Source organism: Patella vulgata, chromosome 3 (genome assembly GCF_932274485.2).
Source record: "Patella vulgata chromosome 3, xgPatVulg1.2, whole genome shotgun sequence".
Lineage (NCBI taxonomy): Eukaryota > Metazoa > Mollusca > Gastropoda > Patellidae > Patella > Patella vulgata.
Window position 1 is genome coordinate 8,000,249 of NC_065881.2, and position 9,226 is coordinate 8,009,474.

The window sequence follows — 9,226 nt, forward strand, 5'->3', positions numbered from 1 at the left end:
TAAATTCGCTACTAAATACGGTCCTGCTAAATACGCTACTTAATACGATCCTATTAAATACGGTCCTACTAAATACGCTACTAAATACGGTCCTACTAAATACGCTACTAGATACAGTCCTACTAAATACGCTACTAAATACGGTCCTACTAAATACGCTAGTAAATACGTTCCTACTAAATATGGTCCTACTAATCACAAACAAGGACCGACAGCAGGATTGCCCAAAATTTTACAAAAAATGAACGACAAGGAAAGATGTTATAGATATGCATATTCAACACAGCATAACCAAAGTTTCTTGGACGTTATTGATAAAAAAAACACACACACGTGTTCGTCCTTTTCGGTATTCAGTAGGACCGCACATTGGTCGTGTTGTCTAACCCTGAAAAACATAAATCAGAGTGATATTATTTGTAATAATACGACTTTATCCGTTATTAAACTTTTTTCTCCCGCGCCGTAGAAATTGATACGAACAAAAGCGTTTATCTCTCTACTTAGAGTTCAATTATGAATATGTCGATGATAAGCCGTTTATGTTCAAGCTCTTGTCGCGTGTGTTGTATTAATAATTCACAAGTAGATTAAGCTTCTCTTTAATTATCGCTTTAATACCGAAGACTCCGTGGTACTTGTATTTTTTTTTATCATTCATCAAACTAATCATAAAGTCTATTGTATTGTACTAGAGTAAGTGAAAAAGGGATTATTGAATTTAATCAGGAACAAACCACGCGCTTCCCGCTTTTAAATACGCAATTAATAATTCTAAATAAAAAAAAACCGTGACTTTTTTTCCCTAACTATGACGTGCATAATATTGAACTTAATTCATTCCGCGAGTTATTACATGTACTTACTTAAATTTCATTCATTTATTTATTTGTATAGTTTTGGTTTAAACAAAGCTTTATCGGTTGTATACAAATTAATTAAAAGACCGGTATAAATACCGAGACAGTCGACCAGTGTATTTTCAAGCGGTAGTTTCGTACTTAAACTTGTCGGCCATTGTCATCTGATATTGAAATCAAGTTTATTGGAACAACTCAAGTCATGGTTCATATGATAAACATACAGTATGTAAGCTTTAGATAAAGAACTGACCTTTCTTGCTAATATAGATAATGCAAAATGAATATATTGAAAATTTCGAGTCAAGTTATCAGTGTTTGTAGTTTTGACAAGATGTGTGCATTGATTGTTTATTATCGTAACCACGCTGATGGTTTGTCGACGCTTAGCCGCGCTTCTCCATTTTTAGATTAAATCATTAAATGGCCGAAGTGTTCCAATCTACTTAAAATCGGTGACATCCGATGGTATCGAGAGTTGATTATGTCTGCTTTTGTTTTTAAATAAATTGGTCGAACAAAACCAAAGGGGTGGGGGGGCGGCCGAATGGTAAGCGCATGTGCGTTGTATCATAAGGTCTGTCGTTGAGTCAACTGGCGTGGTTTTGATTCCCCGGTTGACAAGGAGTAGAGTCGCCTGTCCAGCCTTGTGGGTTTTCTCGGGGTCCTCCGGTTTCCTCCCACTGCTAAGGACCCCTACGCGCAAGTGCATTATTGAAATAAAATTGAACCATATGTTAGTCCCGAAAAAAACACCTGAGGTAGGCCTACCCTAATCCATGGCTGTAGCTAGAAACTCCATTGAAATGTTAAAAGTTTATTATTACATGTGTACAAGGGATCCCGGTTTTCCGTCCCATCCGAACGACTATACGCTGACTAAGCCATCTGAAAATAGATACCTTATACTTAACAAGTGCCAAGTACTTAAATTTTAAAATATTAAAATTAACAAGCAATCATGCGATCTTTTAATTAAGCCCTGATTACAAAAGCTTGCTAAAAATTATGTTTTGTTTCGAAGCAATCATCAAACGTTTGAATTAACCGCTGATTGCAAAAGCTTGCTAAAAATATGTTTTGTTTCTAAATTCGTAAAGTAATTATAACTTATAGCACTATACGTGATAAAAACAATTCAAAGATTAAAGAAGCCTTCAAAGACTGCTAATTTTAGTATATATTATAATCTGAAATAGTTATCTAAGAATTGATAACACCAAAACACGATTCCCTGGCGTGTTATCGTGTGTATCTGTGGATACTCAATTAACGGTTTGTTTGATGATGGATACACGAGAAGAGTTAATTTCCATTAACCAGTCTCTTCTCAGGTGCGATTTGTCGTCTTGATTACCATGGACAATGGTCTTACTCTGCAACACGAAAACTAAAGCATAAAATTACGAAACTTAGCGAAATAAGTGGTGATTAGCTCAGCATGAACAGGTGATGACAAGATGGCGACTGAAAATGAAAATAGCGCCTAATTAACAATCCCATTGTCAAGTCCGTCTTAAGTATATGTTTGAGTAATCTTTGGCTTAGTCAAAGGATTTCCTCTTAACAGAAGTTGATGGAATTGATTTTGTAATAACATAACAACACAAGGCGTCCGATTACTAGCGAAAGACGTTTTAGCCTATATATAGATTGGCTTGATAATACTTGTAAATACGAACTCCACGAGTTGGTAAAGTAGGTCCTCCTTTTCACCCAATTTCTGTGACCAGCAAAATGTTAAACCTTTAAGTGGTTAAACATACATTATGACGTCACATTAATAATGACGTCATTGTATTAATCATATTAAACATACATTATGCAAGAGCTAAATCTGCCTATTGCAAGTCTTTCTTTAGGCCTGAAATGTTATCTAAATTATTAAACATACATTATGCAAGAGGTAAATCTGCCTATTGCAAGTCTTTCTTTAGACCTGAAATGTTATCTAAGTTATTAATTAGACATTAATAAACTTATCCAAACCATAATCATTTCTCGATGCCCTCGCTAGCCTGCAATATTAACTGGATTTGAATACATTTTCTGATGGATGATTTGACGTCAAAATTGATAATCCAGACTTTGTTTTTTTATCGGTGATCGAGGCTAGGCCTAAAATTCAATCGCTACATTCTCGGTTCAAAGTGGATTAATTTGACTGAAATTTTCAGCATATTTCCTTTACATTATCTAATTTTTAACTATTATAGTGAGAACTGCCAGTTCTTTATCTAATCTCCCACAATGTCCCTTTAAGTGACCAAAGCGCTGATTCGCTAACCAGGAAGTCCGGGATTCGATCGCGATATTGGCCGAGGAAGTTTTACGAGATTTCCCAGTGTGTATGCCTCCTGTCAGTGGTGCAGGGTGGAGGGTCTCATAAGGACAGCGTCTAGTCGTTCGGAAGGGATTAAAAAACGAGTCCCTTTTACCATTGACAGTTTGACTTCAATATATAAGATTTAGACAAAGAGCTGACCATTCTTGCTGCTATAATAGCTCAAAAATAGATAATGTAAAATGAAAATATTAAAATTTTCATTCAAATTACATCATTCTAAGCCAAGTTATCACTGTTTGTAGTTTTGACAAGATGTGTGCATTGTGGTAATTAGGGCACTGGTATATTCAAGATTTAGTCTCGCTTTCCCATTTTTGAATTAAATTTCTAAATGGCGGACCGTTCTAATTTAGTTAAAATCTCGAGTATCCGATGTCATCGATTGATTATGGTCTTGTTTTGTTAATAAATGTCTAATTAACAGTTTATAAAATATTTCAGGCCTAAAGAAAGACCTGCAATAGGCAGATTTAGCTCTTGCATAATGTATTTTTAACCATAGACTGGAGGCTTTTCCTGTATAAGGCCTACATTTATTTCACACGTTTTTATCGTATTACAATTAAATAGTCATCCATAAATTCATTAATAAGTATATCTAATTTTATAGATGAAAATGAAAGTAGAGATGATTTATATAAATACAAATAACAAGTTCGGGCGGCCGCTGTGGGATCGTTTCTTACACTGGTCTTGATTAACTTGTATTACCAGTTCGTAACACCGCAATCAGAATGTAGTCAAGTTGAACAGAAGCGAGAAAAGTCATTTGGCCGAAATAGATCCCAAGGGAGGTAATCCATAATAGACCACGCTTTTAAAGAGAAATCAGCGGGCTATTAGTTAGATTTATACCAGACAAATACGGCTGATATTAGTTTATTTGATCCACTCTAAGAAGGAAGAATTACACATTGGACTTTAGTTATTTACCAAATATAATCACCTTAGAGATAGTCTAACGCTTAATAAAAATCGAATCGTATTTTATTATCTCAATAATCTCGATGCTAATTTAATGATAACGGGCCTTAAAGGGCCCCTAACATCATCAATGGAATAGAGAGAGAGAGAGAGAGAGAGAGAGAGAGAGAGGAGAGAGAGAGAGAGAGAGAGCGAAAGAGATGGGGTTTAACGGCCACTCGACACAAACTAGGTCATTTTGGGACTAACATATGGTTTAATTTTATTTCAATAATTTGCTTGCGCGTAGGGGTCTTTAGCAGTGGGAGGAAACCGGAGGACCCGGAGAAAACCCACGAGGTTGGACAGGCGACCCTACTCCTTGTCACGTACAACCGGGGATTCGAAACCACGCCAGTTGACTCAGTGACAGGCCTTATGATACAGCACGCACGTGCTAACCATTCGGCCATCCAACCCCCCTTCAATGGAATAGGTTCCGTTTAGTTATTCCACTCTAAGAAGAAAATATTACACATTGGACTTTAGGTATTTCCAGTTCATAATCTAACGGTAAATAAAAATTGAATTGTGCTTTATTATCTCAATAAACTATTGATTAGGTGCCTTAAAGGGCCCCTAACATCATCAATGGAATAGGTACCGTTTATTTATTTCACTCTAAAGAAGAAAGAGTTACACATTGGACTTCGGTTATGTTCCGTTTAGGCCTATTTATTCCACTCTAATCGCATAAATTTTTGAAAATAAGGACTGGTTTTTTTTTCTCCATTATTCTGATTATATCGACGATGATAACTGATCGAGGCTAATTCTATTTGTTAAGTCCAGCTCAATTTTTGTCAAGGTCGTTGAGATGTAAATAAGGTTAGGGCACGTGATTGTTGGCCAGATTGTAGGTTAGGGTTATGGTAAGCATTGGGGCTAGATCCAGGGTTAGGGTTGAGATTAGCGATAGCCTGTTTACACCTCGTGACCTATGACGAAAAATTGAGCGGGCCTAATCATTTAGCACTAACAGTAATTCAACGATAAAGGGCCGGCCTAAATGGGTTCCTAACATCATCCACGGACTGTTTGATGCAGAACAGCACGGCATTAAACCACATTTCATTCAATTTCTATTCATTGAGATTGAATTTTGGTCAATTTAAAGTACAAAAGAGCTTAGATTAGCCTAATATTTAGGTTTAAGCAATTATAACATTATTATAAAAGGTTTTAATATGGAAACACAGCATGATCACCTGAAAAGCACTCTGCTAATATTTCTCAAAAAATTGTATTAGTTTAAACAATATATTATTCAATAAACTGAATTGGATTGAACAACAGGCAAAGGCCTATATAAATTCTCTTAAAGGCCAAATTGTTCTTAAAAAGAAATCACAAATTATTGGACACCATCTTTTCCGAAAGCATTCTCGTTGGTAACCTACCAACATTAAAGCAATTTTAACTGATGGCGGCAAATAAATCACCTACCAACATGTCAATTATCTTATCAAAATGTCGATCGAATTTCCAATTTATTCATTGCACCAATTACCATTGAATGATGTTTAAAATGGAGACGTATTCGCGTGCATGTTTGTCTGCACATGTGTCTTATAAATGTACGTGAACATCCCGAGCGATTATCTTTGTTTTGTGGGCTGTTTTTCCATTGTTTCCCGCCGATCCCCTGTCAATTGAGAAATTGTAGGTTTTACATTTCCCTCCTCTGTATGATGTAGTAATTTGTGTATTAAGATTCATTTGCTGAAATTCAATTATCCTGCACCTTGTCTAGTGTATTGTTCCTGCTAATTCTCTAGTCATGAAGTTAGATACTGGCGGTAATGAGTATTTCCGTGACTTTCCGTACGTCTTCGGTTTACTGACAGGCAGACTCTCTTTAACGCTCGTCTTTGTCCAGAAATCACTAATGGCCCGCAGATTACCGTACTTAGACCTAAGATTCGTGTGACCTCCACGCTCATCCCTTGACGCTCGTTTCACGGAGACAAAAGCATCGTGTGTTGTACAAATTATACTAGATAAAGGGTCTATTCGCCAATTGCCGTAAGCCGAGTATCCATGGGGGCAATTCTTTCTCATCCCAGCTTTTACCTGTAGCTGTATTCTAACTTTTGCTTCTTGAAGTGTCGCTAATGTTTGCTAATTCCTGCGCCGGAAGACTGCCATTTGGCTTAAGGCTATCACTTTAACTTATTCGTATTTGTTTCCACACTAATGGCACGGCCATTAAGACTTTATTTGGGCATTAACTTGGAAGTCCTAGCTTAATACTGCCTTGATGGCTTCACTTAAAAGGTATCACAGGTTTCGCCAATAATTAGGAGTCATTATAGATTTGTATTCTAAGTATTCGGAATGGCAGTTTAATCTATAAAGAAGACTTGCAGGAATCAAGATCAAATAGGAATTATTGGTTCGTTAAGAAATCTCTCTAAGTTATTTAGTGGGTATAATATCGACTTCAAACTTCACAAATAACGCAAAGTCATTAGTGGCGTATTCAAGAGTTTTTCATCTCGTCTTTCACAAAGAAAACAAATTATTGAATCAGCCACAAAGCTCCGAGAAGGAAATGGACCACCTCGCCATGTTGATTATAAATTGTTTATTAAAAATATAAGATGCATAAATAGCCAGGTGAACAAAGATGATGGATTCCCATCTTAATTAAGTCGTTTCAGCCATCAAACAATATGAGACCGAATAAATAATTTGTTATCCGCTGTTATTAAATATATTTATCATTCAGTATAAGACTTAATTTGTATAACCTTCCATTGATTCTACTGAATGACAGATCTAAGTAATCAACGAATCTATTCAAATATTGTAAAAGTGGGCGTTATTATAATATACCGTTATTGTAATTAGCGAGAGAAGTTACATATTGATACACGATATCTTATTCTATCCCAATGAACAGCAGATGGTACCTTTGGTTAAAGTGTAATTCTGGACGGATTTAATTATGTGAATAATTAGAAACCCGTTATCCATCGATGACCAATGACAATTAAATAATGCTGCTGAATAAAGGGTATAGCTTTTGCATTAAGAGCAACAACACCTTACAGGTGAGAGAGAGAGAGAGAGACAGAGAGAGACAGAGATGACAATTAAATAATTTTGCTGAATATTGTTGACAGCTTTTGCATTAAGAGCAACACCTTATAGGTGAGGTTAGGGAGAGAGAGAGAGAGAGGGAGAGAGAGAGCGCACGAGAGAGAGGAGAGAGGGGAGAGAGAGAGAGAGAGATGCATGCATTTAGGGGTGTTTATCCTATTCCCATCCTCATCTGTATGCAATACCCAAAAAGACTTAAACCTTACCTACAATCTCGCCAACAACTACGTGCCCTAACCTTATTTACATTTCAGCGACCTTGACAAAAAATGAGCTGGTCTTAACATATAGATTTAACCCTAAGACTGTGGTGATTATTAGATTTCTTATTCTGACGGTTGCAAAAGAGAGAGAGAGAGAGAGAGAGAGAGAGAGAGAGAGAGAGAAATGGGTTTAACATCCACTCGACACAAATTAGGTCATTTCGGGACCAACATATGGTTCAATTTTATTTCAATAATTCGCTTGCCCATAGGGGCTTTACCAGTGGGAGGAAACCGGAGGACTCGGAGAAAACCCACAAGGTTGGACAGGCGACCCTACTCCTTGTCACGTACAACCGGGAAATCGAAACCAAGCCAGTTGACGCAATGACAGACCTTATTATACAGCGTGCACGTGCTAACCATTCAGCCATCCAACCCCTATAGATAAAGGGAAGATAGTAAATAGGCGCTTGCTCGCTAACCAGGAGACAGACCCGAGAAAGTTCGCTGGGATTTTCCAACGGGGTTTCCCCTTGTCAGCGGTGCAGGATGGAGGGCCTGACAATGACCCCAAACGGTGCAGAACATTAGGACGTTAAACCCCATTACACTTCACTTCTACCATACATTTCCGCTCAATTTGTCTTGACCCCCAAAACTTGAACTCTGTAATTGTGCTTAAATATTTGCGAATTTTTATTTTAATTGTAGAAAGGACATTTTCAGTAAAAACAAACGAGTAGTATCAAAATATTCATGATTATGTCTGCCATTAAACTTTTAATTGAAATAAACTGAACTTTAGTTCTCTCATTTATTATAGTTAAAACAATGTCTATCTCTACAGAAGTTCTCGGCCATTTTCTATTTTAAACAGGATTTCATACTAGTCTTTCAAGTGCTTTGATGTATTAAGATCATACTCTTAGGGTTCATGTCTAAAGTATGCTTCGCTTGGACGTCAGTCAAATTGACGAGGATGATACAAAGCCTCCCCTTCTGAGCTTGAAGCGGGTTGGATGAGATTGTCAGCTCAGATGATTTCTCCGACCATTGATGACCGTTCCTCTCAACCATTCGTGGACGACATGGAGGTTGGGGAGGCATTCAGAGTGGTTTCTTTAACCATACGATAATGGTTGCTAGTGGACATTTGTTACATTTCTAGAATGTACTGGTGTCAAGAAGAAATGTTTGCAAGCCACATCCTCATTCTTATGCATTTGTGACTGCAGGGGAGAGAGGAATGGTGTTTAACGTCCACTCGACACAAACTAGGTTATTTCGGGATTAACATATGGTTCAATTTTATTTCAATAACTCGCTTGTCTCTTTAATATTGAGGGATCACGTGGATAAGTGGGTAAGACGCTGGATCGCTAGCCTGGATGTCGGGTGTTCGATCCCTGCATTGGCCGAGAAAGTTCATCCAGATTTTCCGGCGTGGTTCTCCCTTTTCAGTGATGCAGGACGGAGGGGCTGACAAGGAAAGCTGTCTAGTCGTTCGGATGGGACGAAAAACCGAGGTCCCGTGTACACATTGGCGTGCACGTAAAAGATCCCTTGGCAGTTGGAATTCGATATAAGAGTAGGCCGTAGTGCCGCTGTCCGGGCAAAATTTCCCTCATAGCACACTGTATGGCGTATGCCCGTCTTCATTAGCCCAGGTTAGGAGCAGAACAGTAGGACGTTAAACTCCATTTCATTTCATTACTTTGATAAGAAAACAAATGAAATTTGAATAT

At 37.5% G+C, this 9,226-nt stretch overlaps 1 pseudogene; it reads left to right on the forward strand.

The window, feature by feature from the left end:
* Positions 1–8,394: 8,394 nt before the first annotated feature.
* Positions 8,395–8,595, forward strand: LOC126817044 (small nucleolar RNA U3; annotated as a pseudogene).
* The last annotated feature ends 631 nt before the right edge of the window (positions 8,596–9,226 follow it).